Genomic DNA, 22,649 nt, shown 5'->3' with positions numbered 1-22,649 from the left:
AGCAGACTTCTTCGTGAGACCAGTTGTCCAAACGAATCGCATTTGTGTTTACTTATAACTAGCGCTGTTGGTGGCAAGCGATTGAAACTCTGCACAGGTGCCAACTCTATGTATTAAACTTATCGCACACTCCTCATTCCACTATTACAGACGAAACTTAAGATATTTCGATCTTGTAACGTTACTTTCTGATTATCCCTCGTACCAAATTTAAATTTGCTTGCTGTAGTGACGTTTCTATTTGGTAATTAATACAACAATAAAATACTGAATATATACTATTGATATATTTCCATTATATTCTTTTTGATAGAGCAATAGCATTTTATTTTTATTATTCACGTGTGTTATAAACCGTTAGCTGCTAATAACAGAGTGACGGAATCGTTATTAAAATATCAATTGGATACTGAAACCAATAAAAGAGGATTAAATACGTATCTCTGAAACTCAGAATGCTTTGCATCAACGCTAACGGGAAAATGTATTAAAATATGTCTCTTCTTTTTTTTTTTTAATCAATTGGTAGCTTCCCCTTCTCTAAACCATCTGACTTAATACGTTATTTATTATGTAATCAAATTTATACAGTTTATTGTTTCATATTCTCTTAAATTTAATCCCTGAATTGGAAAGTTTAAACTTTTATGAATATGGATACCTCTGCAATTTTTTTTTTCAATACAGCTTTGTTTTATTAGTCCCCTATTTGCACTTTCATTCAGATGGACTAAATTAGCGTGCCATGATAAATTTTATTATAAACTTGACTAAAACCGCCTTCTCTATGATTTTTAAAGGATAGCTGCAGTAAAAAAGTGTATATTTTAAACTTCCATTTTTTTTTTTACTATACATAGGAGGGGGCAGGGCCGTAACTTGTGAAGGGAGGCAAGTGAGGCAACTGCCCCTCCATGAAGCTCCCCGCCGTTCGAAGTTGACCCACTTTAAGACAAAATTTTTACGAATATGAAATTATAAATGAAGCATCAAACTACATTACTTAAACAAAACAAAAATGAGTCGTGGGCCCATTTCAGTAAAAAAAAATGTCTACTATTAGGGGCCGTAGAAACAATATTTATTCGTATGGCTTTTGAGATTTATCAATATTGTCCCCTTAATTAATTTGTGATGTATGGAACTGGCCCAGGGGCATGCGGGAGGGCCCACAGGGTCTGGAGCCCCACGAAGAGTAAGAGAAATAGGGAAAGAACGGGACTATTTCCGAATTTTGTTGAAGTTCCCAAAACAACTTTTTTTTTATGGGGGCCTAATATTAATGCTTATCCCTCCAGAAAAAGATCTAAGTTAATGCTCTGCGAGGGGGGTACCCAAAAGAAACCGTACTTTCGTTCTTAAAAAAATTAATTTATTACGTTTCTTGCAAATTTTTCTCAGCCTCCTCCAAAGTATTCTACATTAAAAGCACTCCTCCAGCCTTCTTTCCTATTGTCTGAAGCAACTCTGGAACTCTTCACCTTTGATATTGTTCAGTGCTCTCTACGAAGCTCTTTTTACAGCCCTCACATCATCATAACGCTTGACTTTGGCGTGGGAGACCCGGGTTCGATTCCCGGCAGGAGCTAATGTGGTTCGGATTCCACATTAATCAGTAGGTCCACGTCTCATATAGCATCGCTGCTTAAAGGGACGCTAAACTAAAATCACCTCACGTCACCTCAACGGTTCACTTTTAGATTATGTTCACAATCGAGGACAAAAAAAAAGAAGAAGTAGCACGGGGTTAGAACTGCCGAAACAAAGATGGAGAATGATAGCCCATCCCTGAGAGCCCAAATAGCTCAAATTCAGACAAATGTAGCTTTGATTCTGTGTGAACAAGCGAGAAACAAACTTAGCGGGAACACGTCGCATTTCCAAGTTCTCAGTCGAATTCCGCTGGTACGAGCTCCAACTCACTTCTGTCTGTTATCAAATTTCATAGATCATAAAACCACGATCGTCATTGATTTTGTTTTAATGTTTTCGTCGTTTCGATGTGATGAAGGGTGCCTAGAACAAGCATGATATTTAAAACCTATCTCATCACGTTTAAAGCGCTCAAACCACTCGAAAACTTATGTGCGGCTTATAGAATACTTCTTGAAAGCCCGCTGAAGAATTTGATACACTGTCTTTGCCGATTTTTCAAGAACGAAACAAAACTTCAAATATATTGTTTGTTCCTTTAAATCTGCCATAACGATTTTGCAGACGACAAACGGAACAATTTAGTTTCTTCTGGGTCCCCCCTGGTAAGAATAATTCTTACAGAACGTTTATGTTCGTTTGTCCGTCCGTCTGTCTGTTGAGAGGGATCAGATCAAAAAGTGATAACAAAAAATGTTTATTTCATGAAGATTCAGTGTCCTAAGAATATTTTTCATTTCTCATTACCCTCTGTATTCGAACTGGAAGTGGTAGAAATCAATCATTTCCGGTTTCGACATAGCGAGAACGGTTTTCTTGCATAGATTCAATCCCCTTAAGAATATGTTTCAGGTTCCACAAAAATCTCTCTTTCTCTACTGAAGCCGGAAGTGGAAGAAATGTAGTATCATTTCCGGTTTCAATATTAATCTCCATAAATCAGAAAAGGATAAAGGATGGTAAGATATGACTTTTTGATATGGATTCAATATCCCAGGACAGCTCCGTCGTGGCTAAGCGATTAGGGTACGCCCTTTTGGCGTGGGAGATCCAGGTTCAATTCCCAGCGGGAGCTCTGCGACGGGGGCCTCCACAGTAGTAATAATGTAAATAAGGTAAATAGGGCAATGCCCTACTTTAGTGTCTAATACTGTGATCATGATATAATGGATTTCGAACGTATAATAACAAAGTTATTAGTTATTGAAAATTTTACTTTGTCAAAAGCTTTTATTTCGAAGATCTGCTTTAAAAAGTACATAATCTAATTACACAGATAGCTTTCAATTGATGTGAAAATCACATTGCTTGTACAGCAATTTGATACCTCAAACCGTTCTGGATATATGGTTTAGAAATGTTAAAGTTTGCAACACTGTTTAAAATGATGTTTTGAGAACTTATTCTAATTGCATCTACTCAAAAGTATTGTTGTTGTAATGTTACAATGTTATTAGAAGCAAAGGGAATCAAAAACTTGTTTCTAAAAGTTCCGATAAACACGCTATTTTAAGCAATATATAAATTTTTTCCCATTATTTCATACCTTCGGATGTTAAATTGATGTAAATGGCATTATGATACCATGTACTGGCATGTAATTGATTGTGATACTTTTGCAATTTTTTTTTTAAAGAAGTCCTTTGAGAAAAGTCAAATTTTAAATTCCTTTAACTTTGTTTCTATTTTGTCAAAATAATTATGGCATATGATGGCAGAAGTATTTGACACTAAGTTACCCTGAATGTGCATTACCAAATTCGTCTCACTTTCGTAATTACAATTGAGGAGTTTAATGTAATAAAGGCGTAAGCGAGGTTACGCCCTTCTTGCATCAAACGCATTTGTGGCTTTTGCCATGCTTGTTTAGCCTCCTGGTAACACTTCAATTCAATATCGGAATAAAATGCTGCATATTACATTGTTTTATGTTAGAAAAAAACACTACTTAAATTGTCAACATCATTTTTCTCCAACTGCATGTTTCAGACTTACGCCCTTCTTGCATCAAACTCTTCAATTGAAGACCCAGGGGGGAAGGGGAAAGGCGGAATGTCCACTTTTGGACAAAATTTAGATTTTCATATCATCTTGTTCGCGAACTCTGCGAACTCTCTGATATCAAAGGACGAGGATTTATGGTCAACCACGATTAGCCATGATTTGCAGTTACAGGGAAAATTTAAGAGATTGTTCAGCCCGGCTTCCAGGCATGGACATCCGCAGGACTTTTTCAAGGGGGTAAAATACCGATTCCAGGGGAGGACAAAAGACCGACACACAAACTCAGTCGCGAATACACAATATTTTGATACACGAGGGCACATAATACATCAAGTAAAACAGTTATTTACGCGCGTATGCTTTTTAACTACAGTAAATAATCTATAATACCGGATACTGTAGTATTTAATATGAATATATTAAGTGTTACAACATTTAAGTGAGCAAATTAGTATGTCTTGACATGCACTTCCAAAAACCTTTTAAAACAAAGGGAGGCAACATCCCCTTTCCCCCTTCCCCACTGCGGGTAGCCATGCTTACTAGTGTTCTGTGTCTATATTTATATGCTACTTCAAAGATTCAGGAGAAAGAAAATGCATCTTGGTAATATATCAGAAGTCCATGCCATTTTATTTTCAATCTCCCGCTCTTCGGTTTGTTTCTTAACTTGTTAGCTCGAGGTTTTCTATAAACTTTTTAGTCTGTTAGTTGGCAACATTTACACACTGTCGTCTGCATTGTTTACAAGGGCTGCAAAGTTTCGTGAAAAAGCGAATAAATGAGTTAAAAATATAGACTATCACTCTTACCCCCAGAACCTGATTTTTAAAATTCTAATATCGTCAAACTGGTTTAAGTAACTTCACCTTTCCGTAAGCAATGTCAAATAGTCTTTTATACGACATTGACTATCAGGTCAACAAAGTCAATGAACCTTTGTACCCCACTTGTTCTCTTTGCCCCACTCTCCCATACTTGATACTGATTCGAGGATAAAAGTACATTTCTAAAATTTTCGTTGTACAATAAAATACTAGGTTTAATCGGTTGAAAACAGTTTGAATAGGATGCTATGATCAACACGATAATTTATTGGTGTGATTTACAAAATGTCTTCCTGTTTTTTAAAGGAAAGTTGCCTATCTCGGAAGAAAAATAACAGGATCTACAAGTTTTCCAGGTCCTATGCAACCCAGATGCTCAAACCTTCTATATCGAACTACCAAAGAAGTAATTAGCGGAGTAATGGAGAATAAAAATGATAAAGGAAGAAAACAATATATTTTTAATAATATTGTTTATGATAATTTAGAAAAACAATTGCTTCTTTTTTTCCGTTGTTTTGCCCCCAATAGACCCCTTTTTCCCCCAGTACAAACCAACCTCATGTCTGTTTTTTGTATTTTTTTTTCCTTATAATAATATACGTTGAGCATAAGATTTTGCAAGCTGGTTTCCAATATAATAACGAACTTGTAAACCAAATTTGAAGCATTTTCCACGATTACCTTAGGAAATAAAATGTTTTGAACTTTAAAAACAGTTTGCTGAAATAATTAGTAAAAATTGACATCCCCTTTTGTTCCCTGTACTCTTCAATTGTAGAGCCCAAAAAAATTTGGTTGTTTTTTGATGTTCGCACTGAGAAAAATCTATTATCCGGACAGCGGTATATTATACAAATATACGAAATCCTTATGTTTACTACGGAAATCCGTACGGAGCATACGTTATCCGTGTGCTACACGTGTATTTCCCTTTTCCCGCTTCGGTGTTACATCATGCTATTGCAAGATATAGATGGCATCTAACAGTCTTCTGTATATTACATACATATACGTATATTATTTACGTCAGCTATATGTTACATACGTCCATCTGTATGTAAGATCCTGACCACCTATATACAGTCTGTTCGTACGTACGGAAAATACGTTTATTCGGAACACTTATGCAGAAAGTACGTATAAAAGATACTTTTTCAGTTATACGTTTGCTGTACGTTAAGTCGAGAAACTACAGCATTTACACATGTAACCTTTTTTTACGTACACCACATACATTTTTCTTTGTTGGTGTGTAATACTGTAGTATCCTTAGTTTGCAACACTGCATAGCAAATGTAGTATTTTAAGTTCTTTTATTATTATTTTATATCTATAATAGCCTTTGGCCAGCTGGGGGCTTCGTCTTCATCCTCCCGCGTTTGCTTGGCCTACGGCTTACTCTGCTTAATTACTCGTAGTTTATTTTACAAGAGTTGTGTAGATTAACAATATGGTGAGTGTGCCATGTAAATAACATAGTGGAGATTTTTCAATTGGCCATAAAAACCCCGCTAAAATTGTAAATTTTTATTTTTGATGATTTACTTAGGTAAAGATAAGAAAACATACAACATACCTAATTTCAAACTTTTATCCTAATTCTAAGTACCTAAACCATAAGAATATAGGTCAAAAAAGCCCCATTTAAGTAACATGGGGATTTTTTTCATCCCGCCTTTAGAACCCCTATTTTTTTAAAATAATATTCAGTTTTGGCAATATTCTTGTGGATTAGTCCCGGTAGGCTACAATCATGCCAAATTTCATCATTCTATGTTTGCCGGAAGTGCCTAAACATTTTGGAGTGTAGAACATGACCCATATAAACGACATAGGAAAATTTTTAGTTACACTATAAAACCAATCTATAGTTGATTTTTTTTTTTTTTTTTTTTTTTACTTTTAGTGATTTTGTTAAATAATCCTGAAGAAAACTTAGAAGCATACCGAATACTAGGTTTTTATTCTAACTTCAAATACCTGAAACATGAGATTATAGGCTAAAAAAACATGAAAATTTAAAAATATTCACTATTAGCAATTTTTCTGTAGGTTTGTCCCGAAAATTTACAGTCATGCCAAATTTTAGCTTTTCACGTGCACCGGAAGTACCCGTTATTTTATGTCAGTGAGTTAGTTCATGTAGTTTTATATATATATATATATATATATATATATATATATATATATATATATATATATATATATATATATATATATATATAGTTAGGATTTGAAATATGGACTAAACTGACGTATTGCTATTTGAAAAAAAAAATATAACTTTAAGTTGGGTTGGCATCACTGTCCATCCAGTTGCATTGCAGAGTAGATCAAACAATGATCTTTAGCGTTTGGTGTTTATTAGTTGGAATATCAAAATAAATGGTCCACCCTGTATATGTACATCGGGAAAAAGAGAAAGAGGCCCCATCATGGCAAAATTAACATACCGCTAACTTTACAGTATTATGTGATATCTTTAAATAGATAAAAGATAATCGAAAAGTGGAACAAGAGCTCGCTAGACTACATTATTTTACATAAGATACCGTTATCATGACTCACTTATCTGCTTTCGATTTCTAGCCATTTAGAAAATCGGCATTTATTTTCGGCGTTTATAAATGGTTGCAAACGGAAAGCTATTAGGTGACTCGTGATAACGGTACCTCAGGCGAAATAATATTTGTGTATGACGCTCTTGTTCTACAGTTCGATTATCCTTTATCTATTTAAAGATATCACATAATTTACTGTAAAATTAGCGGTATTTTAATTTCGCAGTGATTACGCCTCTTAAATATTTTTTCACAACATTGCAAAGATAATTGACAAGTATTTCACATCATCATTGAAAAAAAAGTTACCGCTGAAAATATCATGCGAATCAAATTTAGTTTTGTCTAAGTGCAATTCGACATTAAAAAGGTTACTGGAAGGTACATGATTTGACGATAGGGAAGAGGAATGGAGCTTTTTTTTTTTGTTTGTTTTTTGTTGTGCTTCAGATCAACCTCCCTACATAGCTTTTCCTTAATGGTGTTAATGAGAAAAACACTGATCACATTCCTGGACGCGATCACACTGAAAAAACTGTCTAAGCCCCCGTTAGAGCTTTTCGATGTTATGCGGGATAGCCTGTTAATTCTGTCGTCGCACAGGATGTAGAAGCGTTTGTAATGCGGTCTGCGGGGCAATCAAGGGGGGGGGGGCAGAAGAGGAAACGTATTTTTCCAGGTTTTGGAGTAGGAGAGAACGGGAATTTTCTGCACGCATTTTCGTTTTTAATCCCCCAATGGATTTTTTTTTTAATTTTAATTTCTTTCTTTCTTTCCTTCTAATATACGAACAGTTTAAAGCCATCTTCTGGTATTTTTTTTAAAAATTCCTAGTTAACTTGTTTTTATTAATGTATAATTTTTTAACAAATATTTTTTATTGTTTTACGTATATACCTACCTAGCTTGGTTTAACTAGATCTGCTATATTCATGTTTTTTTTATATAAGAAAGAAAAAATCATGCAGTTTTTTTTCTTTTAAAAAATTTCCAGCCTGAAACCCTAACAAGCCCATTTGAATTTTTAAAACTACTCCTGAGCGGAGGTTTTATGCATATATGATGCGGTCAATTATATATATCATGTTTATAATATCACCGGTGTTTTTATTCCTTTTGCTAGAATCCGCTTGGGGGTCATTATATATATTTACACACACACACACACAGATATATATATATATATATATATATATATATATATATATATATATATATATATATATATATATATATATATATATATATATATATATATATATATATATATATATATATATATATGTATATATATTCACGCATAGTTTATCCCTTTGTAACTTTTGCTTTTGAAACATTTTATTGATTAGAGAAACAAGGAAAATAGAGAACAAGAACAAAAAAATTGTTTGTTTAAACCAGTGATCGCCAAACCGTCGATCACAAGCTACTAGTAGCTCGCGGGGAGAGTTTCGGTAGATTGCGTTAACGTTCAGTTTGGCTAACCTTGATTCCCCCACTGAATTGACGTTAAATCTTAGGCTATTTGAGAAAGCGTTACCCCCTGTAGCGAACGCGGCCAAGGTGGCTATTCAGTAATTTTACTTTCGCCAGAGTTGTAAATTATATTGTGAGCCAGTCAGGGTTTCCGGGTCTTTTTGCCAGGTCCAGGTGTGTAATAGCAGAGTTCCAATACTCTGCACAAACCATCTTCCAAGCAGCTGTTTCTTGCTACAATCCCTTTGCCTGGCAACACGTCTTTCCTTTTTTTCCTTCCTTTGAAATCTTTTAAACAGCAGGTGGTCTATTGTTCCGAAATGCACCAATTTTGCTCGCGTTTTCTCCGCGTTTTTTTTTTTTTTTTTTTTTTTTTTGCTTTCGCGTTTGTGATTAGCCATCTACATTTAAATACATGGTCAGCGTATTCCAAACTTACGCATGAGCAATAAATACGCTTTGCGATCGCCTCAAATAGCCGGGCACTAACGACAGGGGGCGCTGACGACAATTGCTTGTTTCTAACGCGCAACTGCAATTGTCACCCTCATTTCATAGTTGATTGTACACGCGTGGAATTGTGCACGTTATGTTTTTCGTGTGTATATCAGGTATTTGCACTTTCAAATATCTAGGATCAATATTAACAGACGAAAATTGTATTCACGAAGAAATTAAATGTCGACTAAAAGCAGGGAATTCGTGTTATTGTTCAGTTCAAAATCTCTTGTCGTCGCGAATTCTGTCGAGGAATTTGAAGTTTAAAATATTTAAAACGATGTTCATGCCTGTTGTTCTATATGTTTGCGAAACATGGTCGCTTACTCTCATGGAAGAACGTAGACTGAAAGTATTTGAGAACAAGATCCTGAGACGACTATTCGAACCCAAGAGGAACGGGAATGGGGTATGGCGGAAACTTCATAACGAGGAACTACATAATTTATATGATTTACTAAACATTGATAAGGTCATCAAGTCTAGGAGGCTTAGGTGGGCAGGTCATGGAAGAGTCTTGACTGGAAGACCAATCGAAAACGACCATTAGGAAAACCTAGGCGCAGATGGGAGGACAATATTAAGATGGATCTCGCAGAGAGAGGAATACAAAGTAGAAACTGGATCTAATTGGCTCAGGATAAAAGTCAGTGGATAGCTTTTGTGAGCGCGGCATTGAACCTTCGGGTTCCATAAGCCATAGAGCTAGTTAGTTAGTTATATCAGATATTTGCTAACTTGGATAGTTTCATTTCATATTTACTGTACTAGAAATATAAGTTTATAGGCAATAAATAAATGTAAAACTTTTTAAAATAAAGTTGTTAGTTCTATTTGTTAGTAGCTCACAATAGGATTTAAAAACGGTATTGTAGCTCAGAACCTTAATAACTTTAGCGATCACTGGTTTAAACTAACCAAAAACATTAGTTGAAACTTTTCTTGTTGTTTTGTTATAAAATGATAGAATAGTATTTGGTTCAAATCATACTGACGACTTATCACCTATTCATACTTGACTCCTTCGAAGTACTTTCCCGCTCGAAAGTTGCCCCCATCGCTGGAATCCTGGAACGCCTGTTGTTTAATGCTGGAATTTCCTTGTCGTATTATCACGTCCTAGATGGTCTCAAATCGTTTCTCTCTTAAGTTGGATTTCAGTATACAAAATAGGAAAAGTCATATTATAGAGGTAAACCCGGTTAGTAGGGGAATGATGTACAACAAAGATGTTGCTTGTGGTCAAGAACTTAGACGCCGTTCCTGAAGTGTGACACAGACCTTTGTCTTGCTGCAAACACTATTGTCTAGATGCATCCTGAGGTGGCATGGGTCAATGAAAACATGATCCGTGACCCACTCTGACCAACGACCCACCATGACGCACCATGACTCACTCTGATCCACTCAGACCCACCACCTACCAAAACCCATTGTCATCAACTCTGACCCATGATTAACATCGTCATTTCCACTGACGAAAGAGTTTATACAGGTAATAAAACAAGGTGTGAAATTATCTCTAATCAGAGTTTAAATTTCCACGGTCGATCGCTCAAACACACTTCTGGCACAATACCGGTGGATCCTGACCTTTACGATATAAATTCGTAAAGTGTGTGTCATGGGCCATATTACGATTAATTTCAATTTAATTATTATACATAATTATTTCATTGTTGAATTACATTTACTTTGCAGTAGAAAATAGGATGAAATTTGAGAGTCTCAAATCAAAGTAAAGTAGACCAACGTAAAGCAAAAAGTGTAAATTTCGTCTGTGTCTCGAAAGCCAATTAGTAAGTCCTATTGCTATTATTACAATTACAAATATCAATATCCAAAAAAAAGCTTGAAGATCTTTTTTCATTTAAATATACTCATCTCGGGTATATACAAACAAATAAAGAAGGAAGAAAAATGTAGGCCTTGAAAGTAAAACTTAAGCAAATTCACCAGTGTTCATCCCGAAGATGCTGTCTACAATGCACTGGAGCAGAGTGGATCGGAGATTCGCAGTGGGTTACGGTAGGTGGTGGGTCGCAGTGGGTCATGTCCAGTTGATCCATGATCTACTGACCCACTCCATGTCTGATGCATACTCGTCCAGCCGTTTATGAAGTACGAATACCATAACCGTTATAACACAGCTGTATAGACCTCATTAAGACTTTGGTAACGTGGAACAAATTTATGATTCATGATCCTATATATTGACAAAAAGCACACACAATCAGTATCACTTTCACCATGACTTGTCTGACCGTTTGGATCTTAGGGACACCATTACCTTGGTTTTGTGATTGTACACGTACAGCCACAATTTATCAATATTTATATTTATACAATTTTTGCCGTAGGTCTTCGCCTTATCCGTAGGTCTGTGTGTATAGTGTGTTCACTCAAAAGGAGTGCAGTTCAACAAATTTCTTTCAAGTTCCCATGCTGGTTTTTACATCATCCCTTCCTCCTTCCATCCCTCTTTTGGCCATATTGGCGGGGTTGCAACAACTGTTCCTTCTTCCCTTTACTACGGCTAATATGAAGCAGATGCCAAGCAATGTAAGAGCAAAGAAGCTGGTCTCTTGGGAACAGAGAATTGAGGACTAACTTAAACGGCAGAATTTTGAAATGTGACAACTAAGAGTCCACGTGGAGTTGGCAAGCGATTGTCAATTGTTTGAAATGAGGATTCTGGTTGGCCATTTAGTTATCGGGAGTGTTTTTTCGCAAAATCTCTCGGACGATGACTTATTAATAGCACGAGCCACCCCACGTAGAAAAGGCGGCATTCTTTACATACAAACTGCACTTCGGTTGAAGGAACGAACTCTAAGATTTAGTGAGACGAGTCCATGAAAATGTTTAACTTCTCCGCATTTTCATGGACAGTCAATCGATGAACAGATCTCACAATCGTACAGACTTATCCAATTTCCTCCTCATTTCGACTCATGGACAGACGACCAGGACTGGGATTATCCTCTACGAACCTTCTTCCAGTTTGGAAATGGGCAAACCACTGAGAGTTACCACTATACTAATCTATTTATATTTAAAAAAAAATAGAATTAATTATCATTACTTTATATTTTGGTAGTAACTATATGATTCCCAAGTTATTTTAGGTTACAGGTTATACCAATGTTATTCTTCGAATCCACTGCATAGTATTTTAATATAATTACAGGTAAAGGAGTTATTATAAATTTTCTTAGACCATTCTCGTGCAAGTACTATCGTACAGAAAACACAAGATTTATGGTTTACAGAAAGCTACAGTATTCTTTGTTAACCACTATGATTCACAAAAGACAGGCTTGTCTGCCGTCAATAGTATAAAACTGTTGCCTAGTTGCCTAATATGGTCAGATACATACTTTATTTAATTTAGAGGCATGAAAAAGAAGATTATCTTTGATATTCTGGCCAGAGAATTAGCTGGATCAAGCGGAAAACGAATTAGAGAGTGTTAAAAATGGTGGTGGAAAAAAGAACAGTTTTAAATATTATTAAGAAGAGGAAGAGAAGCCGGTTGGAACATTGGCTAAGAAGGAATTGTATCATTGTATCATGAGGGTCGTGCTAGACGGTGTGGTGGCAGGTAAAAGAGGGAGCGGGCGAAGTAGACTACAATTAATGAAAGATATAAAAACAGAAAAATCTTACATGAAGACTAAGATGTTAAAGGAAGACCGTGGAGCACAAGTTTCTCAGTTGCAGTGACCTGCCAATAATGGCAGAATACATATGATGATGATGGTTCTAGCCAGAGAATAATCTTAGCCTTGAATTATATTTGTTATGGAACTCAAATTAAATGGTCACAGGTAACCCCAACGGGGAGGGGGTCCTTGAACCACTATCCTTTTTTTAAGGTACCTATGAACTAGTTTTTATATCATCATGGCACATTCTTTAAGTAACTGCAACTAACAGATAACTTTAGGGCTATTAAAAAGAATAACTACCTGATAACATTTTGCAGAAAGTTTTTAACAAAAACTACTTTGTGGTTTCGAGGGTCCCTCTGAGTTAATAGAAGAAAACACATGATAACTTTTCAAAAAGAAATAACTAAATTCAGTAAGATTATTTTATAATAATAGATCGTCGTGAATTCTGTCAAGGACTTTGAAGAACGATAATCATGCCTGTTGTTCTATATGGTTGCGAAACATGGTCGCTCACTCTGAGGGAAGAACATAGACTGAAAGTATTTGAGAACAAGAACTTGAGACGAATATTCGGACTCGAGAGAAACTGGAACGGGGAATGGCGGAAACTTTATAACGAGGTTAAACGGTTTACCAAACATTGCTAGGGTCATTAAATCTAGGAGGTTCAGGTGAGCAAGCCATGTAGCCAGAATGAAAGAAAGTAGGAACGCTTTCAAATTCTTAACTAGAAGACTAATAGGAAAGCGACCTTTAGGAAGACCTAGGCGCAGATGTGAGGACAATATTAAGATGGATCTGGAAGAAATAGAAATACAGTACAATGTAGAAACTGGATCCAGTTGATTAAGGATAGAGGCCGATAGAGAGCTTTTGTGAACGCGGTATTGAACCTTCGGGTTCCATAGGTCATAGAGTTAGTTAGTTTTTATAATAATACACCTATACAACCTATTAAAATTTATATAATTTATTAGTTACATCATCTACTTTACTATTTGAGATTCTTGACTGTAATATGTGATACACAATTTATTTGAATTTCATGTTTTCGTTTTTCTCTCTACTTATGGTGAATTTAAGAGGACCATAAGAGTATATTCGCGGACTGCTTGCTGTCTGCTGACCATACTTTGAGCAACGCTGGTTTAAGTAATATTACATTTGTATATGTAGCAAATCGATATTTGTAAAAAAAAGAAAAAAGGAAAAAGGGACATTTAACTATACTTGATAAAGAAATCAATAAAAACAGACAATGAAAATCCCTGTTTGTTTCAAAGAAAACAGAAAAATACTTCTCCGAAAAAATCAATGTTCTCAAAAGAACAAGTAGCAGCGTCGTGTGTACATCACATAAAAGAGTTTGGTTTTTATGGTATGTTATTTTTTTAATTAATATTGAAACCGGAAGTGGGTGTACATATCTACTACTAGTGGTTTTTAGAAAAAAGAGATTGGAGTGGAGATAGAATACATTTTTGGATTCGTTAATTTGTTTCCGGAAAACAGCTTCTCGGTATCTACAGAGGTTGTTCAGCCTACGTTTGGCCGATTTCGTTCCTTCCCCCTCCCGGGCATAATGTACTCACCCGACCTGGCTCGTGGCGTCCTGTAGTGTTGTGCAGTGGCTTCCTGGAAACGGAGTTGTTTATCGGCGCGGACGACAATAACGCACAAAACAGGACCATTGTTGTGAGTGTTGTGTTAAATTTGTTTCCAACTGTGTGGGTTTCCGCTCTGTGGCCAAAATGCCACCCAAACTAAGCCGGTTTTGGGAAGGCTATGTTACGGCTCTTTATGACGCCCACTTTAGTGTTTCTGTCATTAGAAAACAGTGCAAGAAGAATGGTTGCAACATTAGTTTAAGTGAAATAAAAAATGTTATTAAAAAGTACAAGGGCAACGAAGCTCCACCATTTGGATCACCAACGAAGTTGCCTATGAAGCGGGAATGCACCAAGGCCACCTCCACCATGCAGAGAAAACTTCGCAAAATGGCAATGCAAGAAAATCCGCCAACACAAAGGTGTATGGCTAATCGTCTTGACGTGTCTTTGGGGACTGTGAGCCGGACGTTACACCATCAACTCAAGCTGGAAAAAGTCATGAAATCTCGCAGCCATCTTCTCACGGATGCCGACCAAAAGGACGAAAGTGTAACGCTCGGAGGCTGTACGAACGGCATCTGGCAAAGCAAAGGTGAATGTATGTCGTAACGCTCGATGAAGTATGGATTTACCTTTCCGACTGCGGCAAACCGAGAGCCATCATGTACGGAGAGAAAGGCGCCAAGAACTTCAGAAGGTGGGTTTGTGTCTGTAAAGAATCCTTTCCAAAAGGGTTCATGGTCGTTACTGGCTACTGTTACCGAGATAAACTGAAGATTCGTAGGGTGGCGAAGAACTGGAAAATAAATTCGCAGTATTTTCAGAGCAGATCATGTGGCCGATCTACAAGCATGAGATTCCAACAAGCTACGGAAAGACGGCAATCTGGTGCGCATTCACATGGACCTCATCACATACCTCGGGTCGTCCCTCGCATTCTACAGGGAGATGGAGGAGGCAAGTGGTATACAGGTGATACCTTTCAATGAGGTACCTGTTAAATCTCCAGATGCAAGTCCTATGGACTATTGTGGATTTGGATTGCTGAAGCAGCCTTTGGGAAAACGGCGTGTGACAACTGTGAAAGGACTTTGGAAAGGTGTGCAAAGGGAATGGGTCAAAATTCCCCTCCCAGTTCTTCAGAGAAACCTATTACAGCGTAAATTACGCTGTCGGGCTATTATTAGGAACCAAGGGAAACACATCGAACACTTACGGACCTGGCGCCATGGATTCTTCTAAATTTTTAGGTAAGTCGAAATTGGCTAAATGTAGACTGAACAATCTCTGCATTACGTTTTTTACTCTATATAGCAATCAACATTAAAATCGGAAGTGGTTTATTTATGCTAGTGTATGGCTTCACGATTATGCGTTTCTGATCTGTTACCCTCAGCAGCGGAAGCGACCTAGGTGGCTATTCGGTAATTTTACAATCGCCAGAGTTATAAATCATACTGTGAGCCAGTCAGTGTTGCCAGGCCTTACTGCTACCCCCTTATTCTCATTCATGCGAATCACGAGGAGTAACCTTATTGTTTTACATAGATTTTTCTGTGATTAGTTAATTTTTCGGAATTCCCTTGTATTTTTATGAATTTTCTTTTGTTATACACGCACATACTTTATGATAGCAGAGTTCTAATATTCTGCACAAAGCATCTTTCAAGCAACTGTTTCTTGCTAAAATCCCCTTGCCTTGCAACACGTCTTTCATTTTTTTCCTTCTTTTACACATATTTTACTGATTCCGAAACAGCAGACGTTCCATTGTCCCGAAACGCACCAAATACACTCGAGCAGACGTTTTCTGTGCATTTGTTTTTATTGCTTTCGCGTTTGCAGGGCATTGTGATTAGCCAATCATATTGAAATACACGGTCAGCGTATTCCAAGCGTACGCAGGAGTCATAAAATCACGTTGCGAACGCATCGAATAGCCGTGCACTAAGGGATAAAAAGAAGAGGTTTTGTTCCTTGCGGTCAGGGTTCTGCTTTAAGTAAATAAATAAGTAAATTTATCTTTTGTTCTATTTCTGGAGTTCTCTGTGTCCGTTAGCTCTGTTCTGGTCTAAAAATAACAGAAGGTCACGTTGCAAATCAAAATAATAAATAAAGCAGCAAGGTATTACTAATTCCTCTTTTTCTCTTAAAAAAAAATAAATAAAAAATAAATAACCATCAGCGTTGTTAGTACAACGATCGATTACGCTTAAAATAAAAGTTTAATAGCACACCGGGGAATAAGGATATTACCGAAACGGGAATATATGTATATAGGGTAGGTTGGGGTAGGCATGAATCTAATAATAGAATCGGACAAATGATTCCTTTCAGTAAAATATATGTGCTTTTCCAGTGTGTCTTTTGTGTTAAAAGTCGGAAAGCTAACAGAGAAAGAAGAAAAAGAGGAACCGAAAAGCGTTCGAAGTCTGCTGGATCAGAGGTTGGGAATAAGACGAACAAAAAATTTTCTTTAAGAAAATGGCTACTGATAGAAAACGTGGGTATCATTGAAAATGCAAAATATTCTTTTTTTTTTCTTTTTTTATGTGAAGAGAGAAGAGATAAGAAAAATTGAAAAAAAAAGACTTAGAACTTACTTTCTCTTACTTACGTTACTTCTTTTTTACACTTTTTATAACTTGGAACATTTTCTCTTGGTCTTCAACAAACACATACCTTAAAAAAAACTGGGCTGTCTTTTTACTCCTTTTTTCCTGTAAAGTTTTCTCAACTGAAAAACAATGTTGAGAAAAAAGAAAGAAAGAACCTAAGAATAAGAAAAGGAAATAGTTTTCCCAGCTGTGTCCTTTTCAGAAGTTGATGTCATCCACGGAGTGTTTTCTTGAATTTTAGAAGACAGATGGCGTAGTATCTGCTACACATATTTTGGAAAGCTCATTCTAGACTCTTGTGTCAGAAAACAGACCATCTATTTTCTTCCCGTCTTTGTTCGATTTTTCTTTTTCTTTTTTCTTCTCTGCATAGTGTGTCTTTTTCTTTCTTTTTATGCATTTTTTCTTTCCTGAAGTTTGATTTCTGGAGAAGGTTATGCCAGATTGTTATTATTACTTGCATTCTAATGTTTGTATTAATAACCTGTCAATTCTCATGGCGGCCATCTTGATAATCAGTTCTTTGAAACTTGTTTAAAAATATTTATATTAATTTCTTATTAAGACTCGAATTACATCTTATAACTTCATATAACAATCATCTTGATAATTATATTCTTTTATCCTTGTTTACCAATACTTGTATTAATTTCCTACCAAGCCTCCAATTACAATTTATGACGTCATCTATTGTCGGCCATCTTGATAATCATATCGTTCATGCCTATTTACTAAAGCTTGTATTAATTTTATATTAAATCTCGAAATACTAGTGATCTACGCAAAGGAAGTTAATGAGCATAAACCCCTTGTCCCTCAACATTCTGCGTATACTAAGCAAGGAAGATTTTTTTTCTTCTAAGTTCCAAAAGTTTTGATACAATTATCAATAACATACTCTTATTACTAAAAGAAGCATGTGTGTCACAGTTAGAAGTATATGTATGACTATTAAGAGTATGTGTGTCTCTGTTGGAGTATTTGTGTCACTGTAAAGAACATGTATGTCACTGATAGAAGTAAGTGTGTCACCGTTAGCAGTAATTGTGTCATTGTTAAGAGTATGTATGTCACTGTTAGGAGTATTTGTGTCCCTGTTAGGAGTATTGTGTCACTGTTTGGAGTATTTGTGTAACTATTAGGAGTCGTCGGCGGCAATTCAAAACCTGCTATGTGCATTTTGCAGGAGAAGCGAAAAACAGTATCCTGGTTAGCTTTTTGGCTTTATAAAAGTGATGTTATAAGTAATATTTGATGCTGCACGTAACTGGTACCTTCTCAAGTTACTTGAAAAGGTATCAAGTTACGTGCAGCATCAAATATTACTTATAACATCACTTTTATAAAGCCAAAAAGCTAACCAGGATACTGTTTTTCGCTTCTCCTGCAAAATGCACATAGCAGGTTTTGAATTGCCGCCGACGATTTATTCACTGTAAAGAAGATGCAGATCACTGTTAGGAGAATGTGTGTCACTGTTAGCAGTATTTGTGTCACTGTTAAGAGTATGTATGTCACTATTAGGAGTATGTGTGTCAGCTAGGAATGTGTATATCACTGTTAGGAGTGTTTGTGTCTCTATTAAGAGTGTGTATTTCTCTGTTAGGAGTATGTGCGTCACTGTTAGGAAAATATGTCACTGTTAGAAGTGTTTTTGTCACTGTTAACAGTATGAATGTTACTGTTAATAGTATTTGTGTGATTATTAGGAGTATTTGTGTCATTATTATGAGTATGAATGTCACTGTTAAGACTATGTCAATGTTAAGAGTATGTATGTCGCTGTTAGGAGTATTTGTGTCACTGTTAAGGGTATATGTGTCACTGAGGAGAATGTGTGTCACTGTTAGGAGTAAGTGTGTTACTGTTAGGAGTATTTATGTCATTAGGAGTATTTGTGTCACTATTAGGAGTATTTGTGTCACTCCTAGGATTATTTGTGTCACTGTTAAGGGTATGTATGCCACTGTTAGGAGTATTTGTGTCACTGTTAGGAGTATTTGTGTCACTATTAGGAGTATTAGTGTCTCTGTAAAGGACATGTATGTCACTATTGGGTGTATATGTGTCACTGTTAAGAGTATTATGTCATTGTAAGGAGTATGTGTGTCATAGCTATGAATATTTATATCACTGTTAGGAGTGTTTGTGTCACTGTTAAGAGTATGAATGTCACTGTTAGGAGTATGAACGTCAGTATTAGGAATATGTTACTGTTAGGAGTGTTTGTGTTACTGTTAATAGTATGTATGTCACTATTAGGAGTATGTGTGTCACAGACAGGAGTATTTGTGTCACTATTAGGAGTATGTATGATACTATTAGGAGTATTTATGTCACTGCTCGGAGTATTTGTGTAATTATTAGGAGTATGAATGTCAAGAGTATGTATATCACTGCTAGGATTATTTGTGTCACTGTTAAGGTTATGTTCGTAACAGGATTATTTGTGTCACTGTTAAGAGTATGTGTGTCACTGTTAGGAGTATGTGTGTCACTGTTAGGAGAATTGTGTCATTACTAGGAGTATTTATGTCAGTGTTAGGAGAATGTGTGTTACTGTTACAAGTATATGTGTCACTGTTAAGAGTCAGTGTGTCACTTTTTGGAATACGAGCATTACCATTAAAGGAAGATAAACATCAACAGATGCAAATTGATTAGTATTTCTTAAGAATCACTTTATCAAAGCAATTTGACGTAAACGCATTTCAACCATATTAAATATTATTGAAGCGTATTATGTAATAACTTGAGTCTTTCTAGATGTTGATAAATATTCTTCATTGTGTTTGTATATTGCCAAGATGAAGCATTTCGCAAGACTAGTTTTGAACAATACTTCACCTAATCTTAAATCTCAAACACTGTTTACAGGTGTTATATGATTCATAGTAGAAAGAACCAGGCCGGTAGCCAGTCCAAAACTGTAGGGGGCGGTAGAAGTTTGGGGGGCCGAACCAACCATATTACAGTTCATTTGCAAGCCTGCCGTGAAAATTTTAGAAGGGACCCCCCTGGATACGGGCCTGTAAAGAACTATCAATTAAGGCAAAAACTAAAATTTTCAAGATTTGTGGCATAGTTCCCTCTCTCACTAGACCCCTCGATTAACAAAGTGATTATACAAACACAATGAGGATCATTATTGTCTACGTTTAAACATAATCAAGCCATTATACAGTGCACTTCAATAATTAACCTGGTTTAAGTGTGTTTAGATCACAACCTTAGTATGGATCTCTAATGGCGTGGACTTAATCTGCTAATTTCTAGATGAAACTTAAAAAAACAATGCATAACTCTTGTACAAAAATTTGTAGAATGAGAGAAGACAAGATGTTTCCAAAAATCGAGACGAAATGAAAAGAAATTATTCAAAAATTGGGACCAGACGAGACTTTTAAAAATTTACGACATGTGACGGCAAAACCTTATTTATAGTCTCGAGGCAAATACAATTTCATACCTAGCAGTATATGTTTCACATGTGAAATATGTGAATAAATTAGCAAGTTAAGTAACAGTCAATGTTTCACATGTGCAGTGTTAAATAAATTAACAGGGTAATTAAGAGTCAATGTTTCACATGTGCAGTATGTAAATAAATTAACAGATTAAGTAATAGTCAATGTTTCACATGTGCAGTATGTAAATAAATTAACAGGTTAAGTAACAGTCAATGTTTCACATGTGCAGTGTTAAATAAATTAACAGGTTAATTAAGAGTCAATGTTTCACATGTGCAATTAGTAAATAAATTAACAGGTTAAGTAACAGTCAATGTTTCACATGTGCAGTATGTATTAAATAAATAAATAACAAGGTTAAGTGCCCCATGAGACCACTGAAATAAATTATTTCTTTATGGCCACGTGATGCCAGGATGGTCTCACACAACCTCTTGTTAGCTTATGGCCTGTGGTGAACTCACTGATCTCACTTTTTATACATTAAAAACCATTGGAATGTAAAGTAATCGGACTGGTAATACGAGAAACTGTTTTGGTCTGTGGAATTGTGAGTGCAACGGTCTAGCTCTAGCCAAAGTGCCAAAACTAGATGGTGCTTTCCACATTACCCAAAGGTCTAATGTGTTATCCAAGTCACTCAAAACTAAGGGGAGACAACAATCACGTGGAGTAGAAGTACAGCAAAGCGTGCAGAAGTTGCCGCTATACTAAATTCATTAGTAACTTATGCATTTGAATTTTCCCGTGAAAATCCGGACGCAATCGGCTAAAATTTGAATGGTGACTTGTTGGTCTCACAGCCACTAACCCTATTCCGGGAGTCAGTTCATCTGCGGCCACGTAAGAATGCACCCTCGATCGTGTCAAATTATTCAGCTTGGTGTTATGTAGATATTAATTGGAACATGGTTAATGGTGATTCAAGCATGTCGGAAGAGTATCCCGACAAATGAACACTTAAGTCGAGTAAAAAGAAGCTTCGCTTTAAATTTTTTTTACAAAAAAATTAAAAATAAAATAATTTTAAAATAAAGTGTGTGATTACTTGTGTATGATGTTCACTTTCCTTAGGACTATGGATTGTGTAAATGTCTCACTGACTGGTGGTCGCGAACCTACTGGGCTCCGTAGGCATGCTACCAACAATCACCGATCCATTCACCAAACCAATTGTCACCGGAAAAATGGAACTCAAATTTGCCCAAAGAAGATAATTCCAGAGCCTCTTCCATCACAACTCACAGCCCGGCATCCGGGCCTGCAGTCCGTCATCTGCAACCCTTCGTGAAAAAGATTGCGTACCACAAACTACCGACACAGGATGTCGACCTCCCAGTTATGCTGGCAATGAGGACTACGGAAAACTCTTATGTTAAGTCTGTAATTGTCCTAACAGGAAAAACAATCCAGAATAACTTCCAAACAATATTTAGCGCAACGGAAAATTTAAAAAAAATATATATCCAAACTGAAAATTTTGAAAGAACTGAAAAAATGAACTTCACCTCAGAATTCGGTTGTTCCCATTCCCGGTCACACTCAGAAAAGGTTTTGGTATCCTTCACAGCTGTGATCATCATTTTCACAAGTGAGAAACATTTTCATGTACTGCTTTACACCTCATCAACATATCGTACACACTGTAAACATCAAACTATATTCTTAATGACTTAAAACTAAAGTGGCATTCTCATTTTCTGTTTTGAAAGAAAACAGTCAACTCACGGCTTGTACATTTTATTTACATAACTTTAACCTTGACATACTACTTTGCTGAAGATTTTTTTTTTTTAAATGAAGATTTTTGATCCAATGTCACAAGAGTTTTATGTAAAGATTACTCTAGCTCGATCAATGTTATTTAACATATTTACTGTTTGCATCTTTAAAATTTTATATATTTTTAGTGTCTATTTAGTTTCCAAGGTAAAAATAATAATAATTCTGACAAAACTCAACAGATGGGTTTTACAAAACATTCTAATAATCGGTTTCCATTAATTTTCTTTTTCCTTTCCTTTCGTATGTGGTAAGCTAGATTCATTTTCATTTGCCTTTCTTATCTTTTCTGCTGTGCTTCAATGTCAGTTCGACCTGGTGATGACCGGCTGGAGGGTTTATGCATTCTTTGCGACCTCACACATGTAGCACGGTACTGTCATTCTACCGGGGCCACTCTACTGACACTTTTTTTTCCTCAGACACAGCCACAACATACAAGTAAAATCATACGAGTTATTCTTAACCTA

The sequence above is a fragment of the Thermobia domestica genome, chromosome 14 (genome assembly GCF_964235325.1).
Source record: "Thermobia domestica chromosome 14, izTheDome1.hap1.1, whole genome shotgun sequence".
In the NCBI taxonomy this organism is placed as follows: Eukaryota; Metazoa; Arthropoda; class Insecta; order Zygentoma; family Lepismatidae; genus Thermobia; species Thermobia domestica.
The sequence above is the reverse complement of the archived record's forward strand: the minus strand, read 5'-3'. Positions refer to the sequence as shown.